This window comes from Pleurodeles waltl, chromosome 10 (assembly GCF_031143425.1).
Source record: "Pleurodeles waltl isolate 20211129_DDA chromosome 10, aPleWal1.hap1.20221129, whole genome shotgun sequence".
In the NCBI taxonomy this organism is placed as follows: Eukaryota; Metazoa; Chordata; class Amphibia; order Caudata; family Salamandridae; genus Pleurodeles; species Pleurodeles waltl.
In genome coordinates, this window is record NC_090449.1 from 495868492 (window position 1) to 495890706 (window position 22215).

The 22215-nt window shown below is 49.2% G+C and overlaps 1 protein-coding gene across 36 annotated transcripts in view; it reads left to right on the plus strand.

Moving 5' to 3' along the window:
* Nucleotides 1–22215, plus strand: part of MAP4 (microtubule associated protein 4) — a 1914856-nt gene that overhangs the window by 530255 nt on the left and 1362386 nt on the right. The window lies entirely within an intron of this gene.

Sequence of the window (22215 nt, forward strand, 5' to 3'; positions counted from 1 at the left end):
TCCGGCGGTGGCGGAGCCTCTATTGCCCTTCAATGAGGCTCTTTTGGACCCCATCAAAGATATCTGGAAGAAGCCAGTGACTTCGGCAGCTGTCAACAGGGCGGTAGCGAGGCGCTATCGTGTGGCTCCAGGTAATCCGGACTTTCTCACCAAACATCCAACTCCGGAGAGTTTGGTTGTTCAGGCGTCGTGCTCATCCCGGTCAGCTCCCGGTTCGTTCCCCGGGGCCCCTGCGGACAGGGAGTCTAAGCAAATGGACCAGGCAGCAAAAAAGGCTTTTTCTTCTTGCAGCATGGCCTTGAAGTCGACCAATGCGACTTGCATTTTAGGGCGTTCTATTCATGCCCTTATGGAGGAGGCCAAGGGTCACCCTGGTTTGCCACAGTAGGTATTGCACCTATTGTCAGACGCTCAGGCGGCGGCAACCCAGGTGATTAAATCTGGGCTGGACACCTCTGATTCAGTGGCAAGAGCTATGGGCACATCCATAGTGACGAGGCGACAGGCTTGGCTGCGTTCATCAGGTTTCTCCCCGGATGTGCAGAATACTCTCCTGGACCTGCCTTTTCACAGAGATAAACTCTTTGGAGCAAAAGCCGATTCTGCTCTTGAACGCTTTAAAGAGAGTAGAGTCACAGCGAGGTCGTTGGGACTTCAGGCAGCCACTTCCTCAGCTTTTAGATCTTTTAGAAAATTTAGAGGTTTTGGTCGTGGCACCTCCTTTCGTGGCAGGCTCCATGCGGCAAGGCAGCAACCTGCAGGAACCCTACCTTACAGATCCTTCTGGGGCAGGGGTAGAGTACGAACTAGAGGGGCCACCCAGCAGCACTCTGCCTCTTCCTCAGGAGGGGCGCAGCAGGGAAAGCAGCCTTAGTCCTCCGCCACTCCCTGCTCACTTGTCTCCAGTAGAGGGGAGACTTGCCAGCTTTCTTCCCATGTGGAAGTCCATAACATCAGACTCCTGGGTCATCGACATCGTGAAGAAGGGGTATGCTCTTCCCTTTGGGGAATTCCCTCCTCCCTTCCCTCCCCTTCCCTCCTTCTGTTCGGACGACCATCTTTTGTTATTGCAACAGGAGGTGATATCCCTTTTGTCGAAAGGCGCAGTGGAGTTGGTTCCAGAGCAGGAGAGGGCTCAGGGCTGCTATTCAAGGTATTTCCTGATCCCCAAAAAGGATTCATCGGTTACGTCCAATCTTAGACCTGCGGATTTTGAATTGGTTCCTCAAGGAGGAAACGTTCAAGATGCTGACCCTGTCACAGGTTATTTTGGCGTTGAACGAAGGAGATTGGATGGTGTCTGTGGATTTGCAGGACGCGTTCTTCCATATTCCAATCCTCAAGTCGCACAGGAAGTATCTCCGGTTTGTGGTGGGGTCGCAGCACTACAAGTTTGCGGTCCTCCCATTTGGTCTTACTTCGGCACCTCAAGTCTTCACAAAGGTGATGGTGGTGGTTGCTGCAGAGCTCAGAAGAAGGGGAATAGCGGTATTTCTCTATCTGGACGATTGGTTGATCAAAGCCAAGTCTCCGGAGCTCTTGCGGTGTCACCTGCAGTCGACAACTCAGTTGTTGTTCGACCTGGGTTTCTCAGACAATGTGCCCAAATCTCACCTGGAGCCCTCTCAACGCCTCCTGTTTATAGGGGCAGTACTGGACACAACATTGAATCGGGCCTTTCCTACGCACTGGCAGGTTCAGGACATTCAGGCATTGAATCCATGGTTTCGAAATGGAGGGTTAGTTCCAGTCCTCAAGGTCCTTCGTCTGCTCGGTCTGTTTGCTTCTTGCATTCTGCTGGTCACTCATGCACGCTGGCACATTAGGGCTCTTCAGTGGTGCGTCCGCAGGCAGTGGTTTCAACACAAGGGAGTAATCGAGGATTCGATCAGGATCTCCAGAGACACTGCCGCGGATCTTCAATGGTGGACTGCGGTCAGCAACCTGTCGCAAGGAAGGCCGTTCTCGCTGCCTCCGCCAGTGGCCACAGTTGTGACTGATGCTTCCACTCTAGGGTGGGGAGCTCATCTGGGGGACCTGGAGATCAAAAGTCTTTGGTCTCCAGTGAAACAGAGGTTTCACATCAATCTGTTAGAATTGCGGGCGATACGTCTGGCTCTCAAGTCCTTCCTCCCTTCCCTTCGCGGTCAGTCAGTTCAGGTCCTGACGGACAACATTACCGCAATGTGGTATATAAACAAGCAGGGGGGAGTGGGGTCGTATCTTCTCTGCAGAGAAGCTCTTCGGCTTTGGTCCTGGCTTCAGGACCACGAGATTTGCTTGGTAGCAAATCATTTGGCCGGAGTTCTGAACGTACTTGCGGACGTTCTCAGTCGGCACATCTCGATCGATCAAGAGTGGCGTCTTCATCCGTATCTGGTTCTTTACATCTTCCAGATGTGTGGATGCCCGCAGATAGATCTGTTTGCTACACAGGAGAACGCGCACTGCCCGTGGTTTTGCAGCCTCTAGTATCCGGTGGAAGGAGCTTTAGGGGCCGCGTTTCAGATGGCCCTGGAAGTGTCAGTTGCTTTACACGTTTCCTCCCATGCCCTTGATTCCTCGAGTTCTGAGGAAGATCCGCCAGGACCGGGCCCAGGTCATCTTGATAGCCCTGGATTGGCCGAGAAGGGTGTGCTATTCAGACCTTCTCCAACTCTCTCTCTGTGCCCTCCGCTCAGTCTCCCTTACAGGGCAGACCTCCTCTCACAGTCGCAGGGGCAGATTCTATACCCCCACCTCCAGAGCCTCCACCTTCATGCCTGGAGATTGAACAGGGCAATCTGAGTGCCTTTTCTCTCCCGCCGGAAGTGGTGGATGTTATTTTATCGGCCAGGTGACACTCCACCATATCGATCTATGCAAGCAGGTGGGCCGGATTTGTAGGTTGGTGTGGAGAGAACCAAATGAATCCCTTGAAGGCTCACTTGTCTGACTTATTGTTATTTGCTCTTTCCTTGGCACAGAAGGGTTGTGCAGTTGCCACGGTTAAGGGCTATTTATCAGCGCCGTCGGCTTTTCTGTGCCTCCCAGACCAACCCTCCTTGTTTAAGTCACCTCTTGTATTGAGGTTCATTAATGGTCTCACTAATAGGTTTCCGCCCACTCCGTTTGTTATGCCACAGTGGGATCTTAATTTAGTATTGACATTTCTAATGGGATCGCCATTTGAGCCGATGCACTCTTGTTCCTTACGTTTGCTGGTCTTAAAGACTGTGTTTCTAGTGGCCATAACATCGGCCAGAAGAGTGAGTGAGCTCCAGGCTCTTAGTGTAGAGTCTCCATACCTTTCCTTTTTTAGAGAAAAAGTGGTTTTAAGGACCAAGGCGGCTTTCCTCCCGAAGGTTGTTACACCCTTTCACTTGGGGGCAGTCTATTACTCTCTCTTCCTTTTACCCTCCGCCTCATCCATCCAAGGAGGAAGAGAGGCTTCACCGATTGGATCCACGAAGAGCATTGAGCTTCTTTGTCGACAGGACGAGGGAGTTCAGGCAAGACGATCAGCTGTTTGTTGGATACGTGGGGAAGAGGAGAGCAAGAGCAGTCCACAAGAGAACGCTGTCCAGGTGGGTCATTCTCTGTATCAAACTTTGTTATTCCTTAGCAAAGAAAGAACCACCTGTGGGGCTTCGAGCTCATTCCACCAGAGCTAAGGCTGCTTTATTGGTCTTGGCTAGGGGTATTCCTGTGGTTGACATCTGCAAAGCGGTAACTTGGGCATCCCTCCATACTTCTGTCAAACATTATTGTTTGGACTCTGAGGTCAGGAGGGATGGCCATTTTGCACGCCCAGTGCTGCAGGATTTCTTGGTTTAACCATTCAGGCACCCACCTCCGGAGGTAGTACTGCTTTGGGACTCTATTCTTTAGGTGAGGAATCCACAGGTAGGTGTATCCATCAGAAGAATAAGTTACTTACCTTCGGTAACGCCTTTTGTGGTGGATACATTAACTACTTGTGGATTCCTCACGGTCCCACCCGCCTCCCCATTGCCTGGCTGGTCTTACCACGAAATCCGTGGGTGAGCACAGTCTTCTTGTATATTTGTATATAATGAGGGCATGTATATAATGATGACATGTATATATGTATTTCTTTATCTATTTGCTATATTTCTTGGTTGAACTTGACTATGTATATTTGTTTCCATATGAGGGTGATGTTGCCATTAGTTTCTTTTTATTTTTATTGTAATAAATGTTGCGGTTTCACTTTACTTGATGCAATTATATTTCTCTTCAAGGTCAATGTCCACCTGTTTGCCTCAAAGGCACGTAAAAAATGGTGATAAATGACGTCTGCCCGTCGACGAGGGCTTCTTATTGCCTGGATGACATCATACGGCGTCGCATGGAGTCGGGCAATTGTGACGTCATCGTCGACGTGCAGAGCTAGAAGAAAATTTCCGTCTAAGCTGGCATGTGGGGGAAAATTCTTTAGGTGAGGAATCCACAGGTAGTGAATGCATCCACCAGAAAAGGCGTTACCGAAGGTAAGTAACTTATTCTTTGTGTTTTTTCGAGATGTCTGCCCCGAAGAAGTCAGGGTTCAAGCCTTGCAGGGAATGCGGAGGTCGAATGTCTGTTACTGACCCGCATAACGATTGTCTATGGTGCCTGAGCTCGGACCACGACGTCCAGGAGTGTGGTTCGTGCCAAAAAATGAACCCCAAAGCTCTGAAGGAGCTTGAGGCCAAACTATTTTTAGCGAAAGCTAAGAAGAAGAGGCACCATAGGTCTTCGTCGGGGAAGTCAGCGAAGGGTCATAGGAAGCGGTGCCATCACGACTCCCGGCGTCGCTCCAGAGGAAGCCGGTCGAAGTCTCCGTCTGGGAGGTCAGCCCGACGGTGTCTTCTCAGCCTTTGACTCCGCAGTCTTCGCCGGCGCCATCTGTCTTTGAGGTGGTGGAGCCTCAGAGTCATCACTCATCTCCGACGCATCCGGATGTTCAGGATTTGAGTCCGGCTCCTCAAGAGTATCCTGCCTTCCCTGCTCCGGGGACGGATCCGGCAGCATTCCTTAATGCCATGTTTGCTGTGTTTCAGAGCATGGCGCCGGGAGGTGGTGCGCCGCCTGGCCCCACTGGTCCCTTGGCATTTAATTTAGGCACTCTGGCTCTGTACAGACCGACGCCGTTCATGCCATTCTGTCCGGCAGGAGACACTAGCCCGGTGCCGGCGGTGCAGCCGTCGATAGAAAGACCTTCGACGCCGGTGTCTATTCAGATTGAAACGTCCCAAAGCCGGATGGCGTCGATGGGTGGAGATCGAGTATCCGTCAGAGGGGGTCCGGAGATCGTGTGATGATGCCTTCTTGACGCTGCTCTCCGACGTCAGTCCACTCTTTGTCGATGCCGGGGCTGGAGGCGAAATTGCGGTGTAGGAAGTTGGCTCTGTATGTGCTATTTCAAAGTAAGAAATATCATGCACAGAGTCCAAGGGTTCCCCTTAGAGGTAAGATAGTGGCAAAAAGAGATAATTCTAATGCTCTATTTTGTGGTAGTGGGGTCGAGCAGTAGGCTTATCAGAGGGTAGTGTTAAGCATTTGTTGTACACACACAGGCAATACATGAGGAACACACACTCAGACAATTCCAGGCCAATAGGTTTTTATATAGAAAAAATATATTTTCTTAGTTTATTTTAAGAACCACAGGTTCAAGATTTACAATCAATACTTCAAATGAAAGGTACTTCAGTTAGGTATCATAGGAACTTTGAATCAGCAAAATAGCACGTACAGTTTTGGCAAAAATTGCAATAAGCTATTTTAAAAATAGACAGTGCAAATTTCAACAGTTCCTGGGGGAGGTAACTATTTGTTAGTTTTGCAGGTAAGTAAACCACCTACAGGGTTCAAAGTTGGGTCCAAGGTAGCCCACCGTTGGGGGTTCAGGGCAAACCCAAAGTTACCACACCAGCATCTCAGGGCCGGTCAGCTGCAGAGGTCAAAGTGGTGCCCAAAACGCATAGGCTTCAATGGAGAAGGGGGTGCCCCGGTTCCAGTCTGCCAGCAGGTAGGTACCCGCGTCTTCGGAGGGCAGACCAGGGGGGTTTTGTAGGGCACCGGGGGGGGGGGGGAGGGGTGGGGGGGACACAAGTCAGCACAAAAAGTACACCTTCAGCGGCACGGGGCGGCCGGGTGCAGAGTGCAAACAGGCATTGGGTTTGCAGTGGAGTTCAATGGGAGACCCGGGGGTCTCTTCAGCGAAGCAGGCAAGGGAGGGGGCTCCTCGGGATAGCCACCACCTGGGCAATGGAGAGGGCCACCTGGGGGTTGCTTCTGCACTGGAGGTCGGATTCTTCAGTCCTGGGGGCTGAGGGTGCAGTGTCTTTACCAGTTGTCGGGTTCTTAGAAGCAGGCAGTCGCGGTCAGGGGGAGCCTCTGGATTCCCTCTGCAGGCTTTGCTGGGGGGGCCCGGGGGGTCAACTCTTGCTACTCACAGGGTCGCAGTCGCCGGGGAGTCCTCCCTGTAGTGTTGTTTCTCCGCAGGTCGAGCCGGGGGCGTCGGGTGCAGAGTGGAAAGTCTCATGTTTCCGGCGGGAAACGTGCAGTCCTTTAAAGTTTGTTTCTTTGTTGCAAAGTTATTTCTTCTCTGGAGCAGAGCCGCTGTCCTCAGGAGTTCTTGGCCCTTTTAGATGCAGGGGAGTCCTCTGAGGCTTCAGAGGTCGCTGGGCCCTGGGGGACGTGTCGCTGGTGCAGTTTTTCTTGAAGTGGGGAGATAGGCCGGTAGGGCTGGGGCCAAAGCAGTTGGTGTCTCTGTCTTCTCTGCAGGGCTTTCAGGTCAGCAGTCCTTCTTAGTCTTCAGGTTGCAGGAATCTATCTTCCTAGGTTCTGGGGGCCCCAAACTACTCAATTTAGGGGTGTGTTTAGGTCTGGGGGGGTTAGTAGCCAATGCCTACTAGCCCTGAGGGGGGCTACACCCTCTTTGTGCCTCCTCCCTGAGGGGAGGGGGGCACATCCCTAATCCTATTGGGGGAATCCTCCATCTGCAAGATGGAGGATTTCTAAAAGTCTGAGTCACCTCAGCTCAGGACACCTTAGGGGTTGTCCTGACTGGCCAGTGACTCCTCCTTGTTTTTCTCATTATCTCCTCCGGCCTTGCCGCCAAAAGTGGGGCCGTGGCCAGAGGGGGCGGACATCTCCACTAGCTGGAATGCCCTGGGGCGCTGTAACAAAGGGGGTGAGCCTTTGAGGCTCACCGCCAGATGTTACAGCTCCTGCAGGGGGAGGTGAGAAGCACCTCCACTCAGCACAGGCTTTGTTACTAGCCACAGAGTGACAAACGCACTCTCCCCATGTGGCCAGCAACATGTCTGGTGTGTGGCAGGCTGGCAAAACTAGTCAGCCCACACTGGAAGTCGGGTATGTTTTCAGGGGGCATCTCTAAGATGCCCTCTGGGGTGTATTTCACAATAAAATGTACACTGGCATCAGTGTGCATTTATTGTGCTGAGAAGTTTGATACCAAACTTCCCAGTTTTCAGTGTAGCCATTATGATGCTGTGGAGTTCGTGTATGACAGACTCTCAGACCATATACTCTTATGGCTACCCTGCACTTACAATGTCTAAGGTTTTGCTTAGACACTGTAGGGGCATAGTGCTCATGCACCTATGCCCTCACCTATGGTATAGTGCACCCTGCCTTAGGGCTGTAAGGCCTGCTAGAGGGGGTGACTTATCTATGCCATAGGCAGTGTGAGGTTGGCATGGCACCCTGAGGGGAGTGCCATGTCGGCTTAGTCCTTTTCTCCCCACCAGCACACACAAGCTGGCAAGCAGTGTGTGCTGAGTGAGGGGTCCCCAGGGTGGCATAAGACATGCTGCAGCTCTTAAAGACCTTCCCTGGCATCAGGGCCCTTGGTACCAGGGGTACCAGATACAAGGGACTTACCTGGATGCCAGGGTGTGCCAATTGTGGAAACAAAGGTACAGTTTTAGGGAAAGAATACTGGTGCTGGGGCCTGGTTAGCAGGCCTCAGCACACTTTCAAATCATAACTTGGCATCAGCAAAGGCAAAAAGTCAGGTGGTAACCATGCCAAGGAGGCATTTCCTTACACCACTGCCCCCCCCCCCCCCCCCCCCCCCTGAACGAAAGAGGATGAGACTAACCTTTCCCAAGAGAGTCTTCATTTTCTAAGTGGAAGAACCTGGAAAGGCCATCTGCATTGGCATGGGCAGTCCCAGGTCTGTTACACTATGAAGTCCATTCCCTGTAGGGAGATGGACCACCTCAACAGTTTAGGATTTTCACCTTTCATTTGCATTAGCCATCTGAGAGGTCTGTGGTCAGTTTGAACTACAAAGTGAGTACCAAAGAGGTATGGTCTCAGCTTCTTCAGGGACTAAACCACCGCAAAGGCCTCCCTCTCAATGACACTCCAACGCTGCTCCCTGGGGAGTAACCTCCTGCTAATGAAAGCAACAGGCTGGTCAAGGCCATCATCATTTGTTTGGGACAAAACTGCCCCATCCCATGTTTAGAGGCATCAGTCTGCACAATGAACTGTTTGGAGTAACCTGGAGCTTTTAGAACTGGTGCTGTGCACATAGCTTGTTTCAGGATGTCAAAGGCCTGTTGGCATTCTGCAGTGCAGTTTACCTTCTTGGGCATTTTCTTTGAGGTAAGTTCTGTGAGGGGTGTCACTATTGATCCATATCCTTTGACAAACCTCCTGTAGTACCCAGTCAAGCCAAGGAATGCCCTGACTTGAGTCTGGGTTTTTGGAGCTGCCCAGTCCAGAATAGTCTGGATCTTGGGCTGGAGTGGCTGAACTTGGCCTCCACCTACAAGGTGTCCCAAGTAAACCACAGTTCCCTGCACTATCTGGCATTTGGATGCCTTGATAGAGAGGCCTGCTGTTTGCAGGGCCTTCAAAACCTTCTTCAGGTGGACCAGGTGATCCTGCCAGCTGGAGCTAAAGACAGCAATATCGTCAAGATAAGCTGCACTAAAGGACTCCAAGCCAGCAAGGACTTGATTCACCAACCTTTGGAAGGTGGCAGGGGCATTCTTTAAACAAAAGGGCATAACAGTATACTGATAGTGCCCATCAGGTGTGGAGAATGCAATCTTTTCATTTGCTCCTGGTGCCATTTTGATTTGCCAGTACCCTGCTGCCACGTCAAAGGTACTTAAGTATCTGGCAGCACCTAGTTTGTCAATCAATTCATCTGCCCGTGGAATGGGATGGCCATCTGTCTTGGTGACGGAATTAAGTCCTCTGTAGTCCACACAAAACCTCATCTCTCTCTTTCCATCTTTGGTGTGAGGTTTGGGGACTAAGACCACTGGGCTAGCCCAGGGGCTGTCAGAGTGCTCAATGACTCCCAATTCCAGCACCTTGTGGACTTCCACTTTAATGCTTTCCTTAACTTGGTCAGACTGTCTGAAAAATTTGTTTTTGACAGGCATGCTGTCTCCTGTGTCCACATCATGGGCACACAGGTGTGTCTGACCAGGGGTTAGGGAAAAGAGCTCAGCAAACTGTTTTAAGACCTTCCTACAGCCAGATTGCTGTTGGCTAGAGAGGTTGTCTGAATAGATCACTCCACCTACTGAGCCATCTTTAGGGTCTGTGGAGAGGAGATCAGGGAGAGGTTCACTCTCAGCTTCCTGGTCCTAATCTGTTACCATCAACAGATTCACACCTGCCCTGTCATGAAAGAGTTTGAGGCGGTTCACATGGATCACCCTTTTGGGTGTCCTGATAGTGCCTAGGTCTACCAGGTAGGTGACCTGACTCTCTTTCTAGCACTGGGTAAGGGCCACTCCATCTGTCCTGAAGTGCCCTGGGAGCCACAGGCTCCAGAACCCAGACATTCTGCCCTGGCTCAAACTCAACCATAGCAGCCTTTTGGTCATACCACATCTTCTGGAGTTGTTGGCTGGCCTCAAGGTTTTTGCTTGCCTTTTTCCATGTACTCTGCCATCCTGGAACGTAGGCCTAGTACATAGTCCACTAGATCTTGTTTAGGCTCATGAAGAGGTCTCTCCCAGCCTTCTTTTACAAGAGCTAGTGGTCCCCTTACATGATGGCCAAACAGAAGTTCAAAGGGGGAAAACCTTACTCCCTTCTGAGGCACCTCTCTGTAGGTGAAAAGCAGACATGGCAAGAGGACATCCCATCTCCTTTTGAGCTTTTCAGGGAGCCCCATGATCATGCCTTTCAATGTCTTGGTAAATCTTTCTACAAGACCATTGGTTTGTGGATTTTATGGTGTGGTGAATTTGTAAGTCACCCCCACACTCATTCCACATGTGCTTCAGGTATGCTGACATTAAGTTTGTACCCTGTCAGACACCACCTCCTTAGGAAATCCCACTCTGGTAAAGATATCATTGAGTGCTTTAGCTACTGCAGGGGCAGTAGTGGACCTAAGGGGAATTGCTTCAGGGTATCTAGTGGCATGATCCACTTCCACTAGGATAAACTGGTTCCCTGAGGCTGTGGGAGGTTCAAGTGGACCCACTATGTCCACACCCACTCTTTCAAAGGGGACCCCCACCACTGGAAGTGGAATGAGGGGGTTCTTTGGGTGTCCACCTGTCTTACCACTGGCTTGACATGTGGCACAGGAGACACAAAACTCCTTTACCTTCTGGGACATGTTGAGCCAATAGAAATGGTTGACTAACCTCTCCTAAGTCTTGGTTTGTCCCAAATGCCCAGCAAGTGGAATATCATGAGCTAAGGTCAGAATGAACTCCCTAAACTCCTGAGGCACTACCACTCTCCTAGTGGCACCAGGTTTGGGATCTCTTGCCTCAGTGTAGAGGAGTCCATCTTCCCAATAGACTCTATGTGTTCCAATGATTTTTCCTCTGGTCTCTTCAGCAGCTTGCTGCCTAAGGCCTTCAAGAGAGGGACAGGTGTCTTGCCCCTTACACGACTGTTCCCTTGTGGGTCCCCCTGGGCCTAAGAGTTCAACCTGATAAGGTTCCAACTCCATGGGCTCAGTTCCCTCAGAGGGCAGAACTTCTTCCTGGGAAGAGAGGTTCTCTTTCTCTTGTTGTGTTTAAGCTGGTTCCCCAGTCTTCTTTCCTTTTCCTTTGGTGGGTTGGGCCCTTTTTCCAGGCTCCAACACCACTTTTTCACCCTGAGCCTTGCACTGTGCCCTTGTCTTGACACACACCAGTTCAGGGATACCCAGCATGGCTGCATGGGTTTTGAGTTCTACCTCAGCCCATGCTGAGGACTCTTGGTCATTTCCAAGCAAACAGTCTACAGGGATATTTGAGGAAGCCACCACCTGTTTCAGGCCATTGACCCCTCCCCACTCTAAAGTTACCATAGCCGTGGGATGTACTTTAGTCTGATTGTCAGCGTTGGTGACTGGATAAGTTTGTCCAGCCAGGTATTGACCAAGGGAAACCAGTTTCTTTGTCACCATGGTGACACTGGCACCTGCATCCCTCAGGCCTTCTACACTAGTCCCATTAATTAAGAGTTTCTGCCTGTATTTTTGCATATTAGGGGGCCAGGCAGCCAGTGTGGCTAAGTCCACCCCACTCTCAGAGACTAATGTAGCTTCAGTGTGAACCCTGATTTGTTCTGGGCACACTGTTGATCCCACCTGGAGACTGGCTATTCCAGTGCTAACTGAAGTAGAGTTTGAAGTGGAACCTTTCTTGGGACAGGCCTTGTCTCCAGTTTGGTGTCCCTGCTGATTACAGCTACGACACCAGGCCTTCTTGGGATCAAATCTTTTACCCTTGTACCCAAAACTGGAGTGTGAAGAGGCTTTGGACCCTCCCTCCTGAGCAGGTTTTTGGGGGCCTGTAGAAGACTCTTTACTTTTTCCCTTGGATGTCTCAACACTCTTCCCCTGGGGAGTCTTTGTGACCCCTTTCTTTTGGTCACCCCCTGTGGAAGTCTTGGTCACCCTAGTCTTGACCCAATGGTCCGCCTTCTTTCCCAATTCTTGGGGAGAAATTGGTCCTAGGTCTACCAGATGCTGATGCAGTTTATCATTGAAACAAGTACTTAACAGGTGTTCTTTCACAAATGAATTGTGCAGCCCATCATAATCATTTGCACCACTGCCATGAATCCAACCATCCAGTGTTTTGACTGAGAAGTCAACAAAATCAACCCAGGTCTGGCTCAAGGATTTTTTAGACCCCCTGAACCTAACCCTGTACTCCCCAGTTGAGAATCCAAAGCCCTCAATCACGGTAGCCTTCATGAGGTCATAGGATTCTGCATCTTTTCCAGAGAGTGTGAGGAGTCTATCCCTACACTTTTCAGTGAACATTTCCCAAAGGAGAGCACCCCAGTGAGATCTGTTAACTTTTCTGGTTGCACAAGCCCTCTCAAAAGCTGTGAACCATTTGGTGATGTCATCACCATCTTTATATGTAGTTACAATCCCTTTGGGGATTTTCAACATGTCAGGAGAATCTCTGACCCTATTTATGTTGCTGCCACCATTGATGGGACCTATGCCCATCTCTTGTCTTTCCCTTTCTATGGCTAGGATCTGACTTTCCAAAGCCAATCTTTTGACCAACCTGTCTAGCAGGAGGTCATCTTCATTGAGGCTACCCTCAATGCTTGCAGAGCTGTTGGACTCTCCTGTGAGAGAAGCAGCATCTCTATCACTTCTGGAGTCAGGGTTGGAGAAACCCTGGGCTCCCTAACTAGGAGAGGGGGTGGGAAATTTCCCTCCTCATCACTAGCTTTCCCCTCTGTGAAGATATCATCAGAGGGGTTGTTTTTAGCAAACTCTGCCAAAAGCTCCTGGAACTGTGCTTTGGTAGGGTTCGAACCAGTCTTTATCTTTTTGATTTTGCAGAGAGTCCTTAACTCTGACATCCTAAGATGCAGGTAAGGGGTGAGGTTGAGTTCCATCACTATCTCTCCTGCAGCAGACATTATGGGGGTTATTCTAACTTTGGAGGAGGTGTTAATCCGTCCCAAAAGTGACGGAAAAGTGACGGATTTACCACCAGCCATATTACGAGTCCATTATATCCTATGGAACTCGTAATACGGCTGGTGGTATATCCGTCACTTTACTGTCACTTTTGGGACGGATTAACACTCCTCCAAAGTTAGAATAACCCCCTATGTTTCTAAAAGTAGGAATACTTTTTAAGAATCTAAAACTATCTCTAGAATTTAATTCAAATTTTACAAAACGTTTAAACTTTAAAAGAAATGCTAACAGGGACTAACACAAGGCCCTAGCAGGACTTTTAAAAATTTAGAAAAATAGCTAAAATTTCAAAAATCAGTTTCTAATGGCAATTTTTGGAATTTAGTTGTGTGATCAGGTATTGGCTGTGTAGTCCAGCAAATGCAAAGTCTTGTACCCCACCGCTGATCCACCAATGTAGGAAGTTGGCTCTGTATGTACTATTTCAAAGTAAGAAATAGCATGCACAGAGTCCAAGGGTTCCCCTTAGCTTAGAGGTAAGATAGTGGCAAAAATAGAGAATTATAATGGTCTATTTTGTGGTAGTGTGGTCGAGCAGTAGGCTTATCGGAGGGTAGTGTTAAGCATTTGTTGTACACACACAGGCAATAAATGAGGAACACACACTCAAAGACAATTCCAGGCCAATAGTTTTTTTTATAGAAAAATATATTTTCTTAGTTTATTTTAAGAACCACAGGATCAAGATTTATAATCAATACTTCAAATGAAAGGTACTTCACTTAGGTATCATAGGAACTTTGAATCAGCAAAATAGCATGTACAGTTTTGGCAAAAATGGCAATAAGCTATTTTAAAACTAGACAAAGTGCAATTTTTAACAGTTCCTGGGGGAGGTAAGTATTTGTTAGTTTTGCAGGTAAGAAAATCACCTACAGGGTTCAAAATTGGGTCCAAGGTAGCCCACCGTTGGGGGTTCAGGGCAACCCCAGAGTTACCACACCAGCAGCTCAGGGCCGGTCAGGTGCAGAGGTCAAAGTGGTGCCCAAAACGCATAGGCTTCAATGGAAAAGGGGGTGCCCCGGTTCCGGTCTGCCAGCAGGTAGGTACCCGTGTCTTCGGAGGGTAGACCAGGGGGGTTTTGTAGGGCACTGGGGGGCGGGGGGGGACAAGTCAGCACAAAAAGTACACCCTCAGCGGCACGGGGCGGCCGGGTGCAGAGTGCAAACAGGCGTTGGTTTTGCAATGGAGTTCAATGGGAGACCCAGGGGTCTCTTCAGCGAAGCAGGCAGGCAAAGGGGGGGGGCTCCTCGGGGTAGCCACCACCTGGGCAAGGGAGAGGGCCACCTGGGGGTCGCTTCTGCACTGGAGGTCGTATCCTTCAGGTCCTGGGGGCTGCAGGTGCAGTGTCTTTACCAGGAGTCGGGTTCTTAGAAGCAGGCAGTCGCGGTCAGGGGGAGCCTCTGGATTCCCTCTGCAGGCGTCGCTGGGGGGGGCTCAGGGGGGTCAACTCTGGCTACTCACAGGGTCGCAGTCGCCGGGGAGTCCTCCCTGTAGTGTTGTTTCTCTGCAGGTCGAGCCGGGGGCGTCGGGTGCAGAGTGGAAAATCTCACGCTTCCGGCGGGAAACGTGCAGTCCTTTAAAATTTGTTTCTTTGTTGCAAAGTTGTTTCTTCTTTGGATCAGAGCCGCTGTCCTCGGGTGTTCTTGGTCCTTTTAGATGCAGGGTAGTCCTCTGAGGCTTCAGAGGTCGCTGGACCCTGGGGGACGCGTCACTGGTGCAGTTTTTCTTGAAGTGGGGAGACAGGCCGGTACGGCTGGGACCAAAGCAGTTGGTGTCTCCGTTTTCTCTGCAGGGCTTCAGGTCAGCAGTCCTTCTTCGTCTTCAGGTTGCAGGAATCTATCTTGCTAGGTTCTGGGAGCCGCTAAATACTCAATTTAGGGGTGTGTTTAGGTCTGGGGGGTTAGTTGCCAATGGCTACTAGCCCTGAGGGTGGCTACACCCTCTTGGTGCCTCGTCCCTGAGGGGAGGGGGTCACATCCCTAATCCTTAATGGGGGAATCCTCCATCTGAAAAATGAAGGGTTTCTAAAAGTCAGAGTCACCTCAGCTCAGGACACCTTAGGGGTTGTCCTGATTGGCCGGTGACTCCTCCTTGTTCTTCTCATTATCTCCTCCGGCCTTGCCGCCAAAAGTGGGTTGTGGCCGGAGGGGGCGGGCATCTCCACTAGCTGGAATGCCCTGTGGTGCTGTAACAAAGGGGGTGAGCCTTTGAGGCTCACCGCCAGGTGTTACAGCTCCTGCAGGGGGATGTGAGAAGCACCTTCACCCAGTACAGGCTTTGTTACTAGCCACAAAGTGACAAAGGCACTCTCCCCATGTGGCCAGCAACATGTCTGGTGTGTGGCAGGCTGGCAAAACTAGTCAGTCCACACTGGAAGTTGGGTATGTTTTCAGGGGGCATCTCTAAGATGCCCTCTGGGGTGTATTTCACAATAAAATGTACACTGGCATCAGTGTGCATTTATTGTGCTGAGAAGTTTGATACCAAACTTCCCAGTTTTCAGTGTAGCCTTTATGGTGCTGTGGAGTTTGTGTATGACAGACTCCCAGACCATATACTCTTATGGCTACCCTGCACTTACAATGTCTAAGGTTTTGCTTAGACACTGTAGGGGCATAGTGCTCATGCACCTATGCCCTCACCTATGGTATAGTGCACCCTGCCTTAGGGCTGTAAGGCCTGCTAGAGGGGTGACTTATCTATGCCATAGGCAGTGTGAGGTTGGCATGGCACCCTGAGGGGAGTGCCATGTCGACTTAGTCCTTTTCTCCCCACAGCACACACAAGCTGGTAAGCAGTGTGTCTGTGCTTAGTGAGGGGTCCCCAGGGTGGCATAAGACATGCTGCAGCCCTTAGAGACCTTCCCTGGCATCAGGGCCCTTGGTGCCAGGGGTACCAGTTACAAGGGACCTGTATGCCAGGGTGTGCCAATTGTGGAAACAAAGGTACAGTTTTAGGAAAAGAACACTGGTGCTGGGGCCTGGTTACCAGGCCTCAGCACACTTTCAAATCATAACTTGGCATCAGCAAAGGCAAAAACTCAGGGGGTAACCATGCCAAGGAGGCATTTCCTTACACAGATGCTCACAAATATCCATGTGTTAAAGCAGTATTATCTTCGTCACTTTGCTGTAATGGCATATTTCTGCCACCAATACGGCATTCTAAATGGAGCGAAAAAGTACAAATATTGTATAAAATAGAGGTCTACACCATCCTGTAATTCACAAGTGAAGTTTCTTGAAGTCACAGTTGGCATCCTAACTTCTTAGTTGAAGCATACACAGAATTTGGTCACTGTCTGTCAAAGCTGTGGCCAGTTCTAAACTTTAATTATCACTAATCCGGGTTGTTGGACCGGGTCACATGATTAAGGAACTGCCAATGGCACTTCAAATATTGGACTTCCAGTTTATGAACCTAGAATCTAACTTTCTGTTGAGACTTCTAACTGCAGATTCCTCACCTTGTGAATTTCCCTCAGGTGCCAAACTGAATCTGGAAACTGTGATAGCAATTTCCACAGACTTTGACAGGCGGCGTAGTGTGGCTTCACGTTAGGTCTGTCTGTTCTGAGTGTGACATTGGGGCCACCTCAATGCACTGACTCAAGATACTTTGTGTCTTTCAACACAGATCAGGAGCTAACAGTACGGTCTTTTTGACAGAACTTTTAGTTGGGATTTATTTTTTCTACTAAATTCTCTCCCAGTGAGCAGACATAGGCCCTAAAACTGTTTTCAAGCAGTGTAGTGGCTGTCACTGGCAAATGTGGAACAGACACCCATGACATCTGCCTATGGTGTCTCAGACCCTATCACTATACCAAGTCATGTTTGTGTTTTACAAAGCTTAACCACAAAGCAATTTGAGACTACCAGGTCAAGTTCGTCATCGCTGAGCTCCGAAAGAAATTGAGGAAGTGGTCACTGTCGAGGTGGAAGGCATGGATACACTCTTGCTCCCAGGACCTATCATGAGGCCTCTCTACCTCGAGATCAAGGAGTTCAGAGAAATCCAAACTTTCACACAAAAAAACACAAGTAGTCCAAGCATGGTTTACTGATGTCCTGCCATTCGGAGTCACACAGTGCTAAGGGTTCATAGAGGGTACATAGCTGCTCCACGGAGCATCCTGCAGAACTGCTGCTGCCTCTATCTCCTTCCCTCTCAGCCAACAGCCCCAGCAGATGAAACTTGACTCTTGAAAGAGGCCACAGCCTCTTTGGTACCCATTGAGTGTCACTAGAGCGCCTTCAGCCCCCACGGATTCCACGTAACTTCTTGTCAGAAGCCCATCCCCGACACCCCGTCACTCTATCTCCACCAGAGGTCAAACCCAACTCGGAGCACGGCATCTCTGGCTTCCGACTCGTCACAACAAAGGAGGCCACCTTCGGTGCCAAGACTGCTGCCACAAATGCAAACCTTGATGCTGATTCCAACATCGCTGATGCCGAATTCAGATCCAATGCTTATATCTGATCTGTAAGCTCAAGCCCCACGCCATCACAACCCAGAGTTCCACAGAAATAACCCAGAAGACAATGATGGTTGCCTAATTTTTTCATGAACGGGGGACATTTTTGGTGATTTGCAGGATGCCATTGGACTCAACACCTTTCCTGGCACTGGCCTCATCTCCTAATCTTATTGCCACAGAAGAATCGGCCTCCTTTGCAGCTCTTATTAGGAGGCCAGCAGAAGTACTGGACTTGCCTCTACTTATTCTGAAGATCAAGACCAATGTTTTGACAGAGAATCTTAACTCTGCAGTGACCACCCAAGAACCCCTGTTACCCTCTAAGGAGGCCCTAGCAGATATATGTGTGGGCACCAGAGCTAAATCAGGATCTTACCCACCAGTCAACTGGCAAGACTGTACATGCCTGCACCCCGAGATGCCAACTTCTTGTTACCGCATCCTACTCCACACAGAGCTTGGTGGTACAGACATCCATCCATCCACCCGAACCCCCAACTCTTTTTGTACCACTCCATCCGACAGGGAATCCAAACAAATGGAAAATGTCACTTAACATGTTTTTTCCAGTGGCAGTCTTGCCCTGCAATCTGTCAACAACTGATGCCTTCTGGGATGGGATTTGCACACCTGGATAGACATAGAGGCTGATGTGTTGCAGGCAGTTTCCAAGGATTTCATGCATACCCTACAACATTGGATCATCGATGGCCAAGATACTGCAAAATATACAATCTGTTCTGACCTAGACACAAGCGACAGCCTGGGTAAGGCAGTCACCACCAGCGTGGAGCTTAGCCACCACATCTGGTTTTTTATCCATGGGCTTCTTTTTAGACACCCAGCAGTCCCTCATGGACATGCTGTTCGAAAGACTTGAAACGTGTTGAGGGGATGGCAGACTCAGCCATCAAAATGTAAGGAGAACAAAGCCACTGCCTGCTCTCTGGTTTTAGCTAAGCCAGTTTGTCAGTTCCCCCTACAATGGTGCCCCTTTTGAGGCTCCAGCAGTGGCTATCTGCAGAGGCAGTATCAATATGGGCCTCAGCAACAGCAGACCTCTAAGCCCTTTCGCAGTTGAACCAGTGGAACCAGCCGACAGCATTCAGGCCCAAGGGAGCAACACTACCAAGACCACAACCTCTTCCCCTGCAGCTGCCACCGCAAAACATCATTACTTTACCCTTGGTGGCACATGATCACCCAGTAGGTGGCTGGGTCACCTTTCACCTTTAGGGATGGGGGAGCATCACCTTAGGCCAATTGATACTCCAGATCGTAGAGCATTGCTACTCCCTACCTTTCTGGTCCTCTCCCTCAAACATGCTACCCACACCATATCATACTCAGTGAAGCTCAAACGCTCTTGGCTAAGGGAGCAATAAAGAGGGTACTTGAACCAGAGATTGGGTTATTCCTGTTCTTTTCTGGTACAAAAAAGGGTTGGAAACTTCCCCCCATCCTAGATCTGTGCCCTCTGAACTTCTTCAGAAGGATAAGTTCAAAAAGCTCACTCTGGCTCAAGTTATGTCTGCCCTGGATCTTGGATACTGAATGATTGCACTCTGCTTGCAAAACACGTATTCTCAAATCTTTCCTGCAGTGCCACAGGCGTTACCTGCAGTTCCAGGTAGGCCAAGAGCATTTTCAGTTCTATGTACTCTTTTGACTTGATCAGTGCACCTTGGGGATTCACGGAGGTGATGGTTGCTGCTCATCTGCAGAGGTTGGGCATACCAGTCTTATACTTTGACAACTAGATATTGAAGATGAGCTCTCCCCAAACAGTCATCAAGCATGTCCAGATCATGACCAGCCTGTTTAACATCATTGTTTTTCCATCATTGTGCCAAAGCCACACCTAACTCCTTCTCAGTGACTTCCCTTTATTGGAGCCATACTGGATATGGTACCTTTTTGAGCTACTTCTCCACCTCCACAAGTCCAGGACATCTAGCTAGGATCCTAATATTTCAGCCATTGCCCAGGGTCTCAAGGAGAGCAGCTCTGAGGTGTATAGGCCTTTTTGCTGCCTGCATCCCACTTGTTGACTATGCCAGGTGGCACAAATGAGCTGTGCAGTGAGATCTAAAGTCTCAACGGGCTCAGCACCAAGAAAACGTATGCAACGTCATCCATTTATTGAAGGAGACTGCAGAGGATCTGCAGTGGTAGCTTCTTGACCATAATTGGACCAGCAACAGACCAGTCTCCCTACTCCACCCAAAGCTAACAGTATTGTATTGTTGCTCTGCCAGGGGGACTCTCACAGGAGAGGTGGAGATCAGGGTACTCTGGTCTCCTTGGAAGCTTGCCTTCTCATCCACTTTTTTAGAATTGCATGCAATTTGCTTGGCAGTAAAGGCATTCCTCCCAACCATAAAGGGGGAACAGTTGCAAGTTCTCACATACAGCATGAACTCTGTGTGGTACTGCTGCAGACAAGGTGACTTGTGATTGTGAGTCCTGTGCCACAAGACTTGGTGCCCCTGGAAGCAGCTAAACGATCATCACCCTGTTCACCCAACACCTGGCAGGATATTTAAACCTTCAGAGCGTATGAACTCAGCTGCTAGTGCCTAGTGGATCACAAATGGCAGTTGCACTCTGAGGTGGTGCAGGACATCTACCAGCAATGGGGAGAACCCTGGCTAGATCTATTCGCCACCACAGAAAATGCACGGTGTCCAAACTTTTTGGATATTGGAGTCATCAATATAGTTCTTGCTGAGAGATGCTGTCCGTCTGCATTGGGGATCGCAGACCATCTTTGTCACACATTGCGATGCATTTTTACCACTTGTTCCTACCAACATCTTTTGTGATTTTTGTAGTAGGAGCTTAATTTGGTTTTCACTTTACGAATGTGCAAGCCATTCTAATCTGTGCACTATTGCTTCTTACATATTTTACTATCAAGGTTTTCCTTGTCGCAATCACATCTAGTAAGTGAGTGAACTCCTGGCATTTTGTGTCCAGCAACCAAAGGCTTTGTTTATATTGGAAAAAATGAGCTCTCTGGAGAAAGGTGATCTCTGCTGAAACTGGTTGCACCCTTCCACACAGGGCATGCTGTTACTCATCCTGCCTTCTGTGTTCCACAGAACAGCTTCATCGACCTGACCCTAAGAGGGCTTTTAGTTACTGTATCGATCGAACCAGAGAATAACAGCGAGATGACCCGCTTTTTGTTGGCTTCTCTAGAGTGAAAAAGAGAAAGATGGCACAATAGAGGATCATCTCAGATAGATTGTCCTAAGGATAAAGATCCGCTAAGGGCTAGCTAGGAAGCAGCCCCCAGAAGGAGTTCGTGCTCCCTCCACCAGATCAAAGGCTGCTATCACTGCACTGGTGTGCGTTGTGCCAGTCATGAACATTTGCTAGGCTACTGCATGGGCGTCCCTCCACACATTCACAGAGCACTACTGCGTGGAAAATCAGGTATAGTCAGATGGGCACTTCACCCGATTTGTCTGGGTTTTCTTGATCTCAATCATTCCACAGACCCACCAGTCAGAGGTACTGCTTTGGTATCTATTGGCAGGGTGAGAAATCTTTAGTTAGACATCTCTATCAGAAAAACAAGTTACTCACCTTTCGTGACGCCTTTCTTGGTAGAACCTCAACCAGCAGATTCCTCACCCGACCTATTCTTTTCCCCCTTCTGTGGAATGAACTCAAAGTCCATTAATGAATAAATGAAAGAAAACAGTATTTGTAAAGCATGGTCTGCCACTCCTACTGGAGCATCCTGGCACTACAGCAGCAAGTCTTGGCAGCTTACGGAGGGGGGTGTCAGAGGACCAACTAATTAAATAAGAGTGCCACAGGGTTCATGGAACATTGAAAATCCAGGTTTTACGTTTTTTCAGGAAAACAACTTCTGACTCGATAGCTCCAAGAGATCTGGAGAGTTGGTTCCAGGCTTTTGCCCCGAAGACAGAAAAGGACTTTCCTCCTTTGGTCTTAAACTTGAACTGGGGAGGCTTAAGAATATTGGCTGAAGAGGATCTTAAGCTATGAGTGGTGGCATAGTGAGAGAGCCTTCCCACCAGAAATTTAGGACCTTGTTCCCAATACGCTCTGAATGTAAACAATAGGATTTTGTAAAGCACCCTTTTACACACTGGTAACCAGTGGAGCCTTTTAAGTGCAGCAGATGCTGAGGAGCAGCAGAGAAGTCTCGACACCAGCCTAGAAACTGCATTTTGTACCACCTGTAGTTTATAAATCTTTTGTTTGGTGGGCCCTGCATACAAACTGTTACAATAGCCAAGTCTGGAAATTATGGTGGTAACGGCCAGAGTCTTTCTTGCTGATAAAGGTAGAAGATCAAAGATTTTTCTGAGGGTTTTCAGTAACTTGAAGCATGTTCCTGCAACCACCAAAGCTTGGGGGCAGAAGGAAAGAACAGCATCAAGTTTAACTCCTAAATTCTGCACATCTACAGTTAGGAGGAGGTGGGGAGGAGTTTGGCCACCGTAACTGCGGGTCAAAGCAGTTATCCTTTCCAAGTAGCATGATCTCATTTTTATCTCTATTACATTTTAAGTGATTATAGTGCATCCATCTAATAACTGCAGTTAAACAAAGTTTAAATTTGGATTCTCCACTTATGGAAGTTTTGTCCAAAGCAAAGATAAGCTGAGTATCGTCCGCATAGGAAGTGGTTTCAACACCGAAAGAAGCAGTTAACAAGATCAGTGGAGACCTGTAGATATGAAATAGTACCAGGCTCAACGAGGAGCCCTGAGGAACTCCAGCAGAACTTGACTTTTCAGCC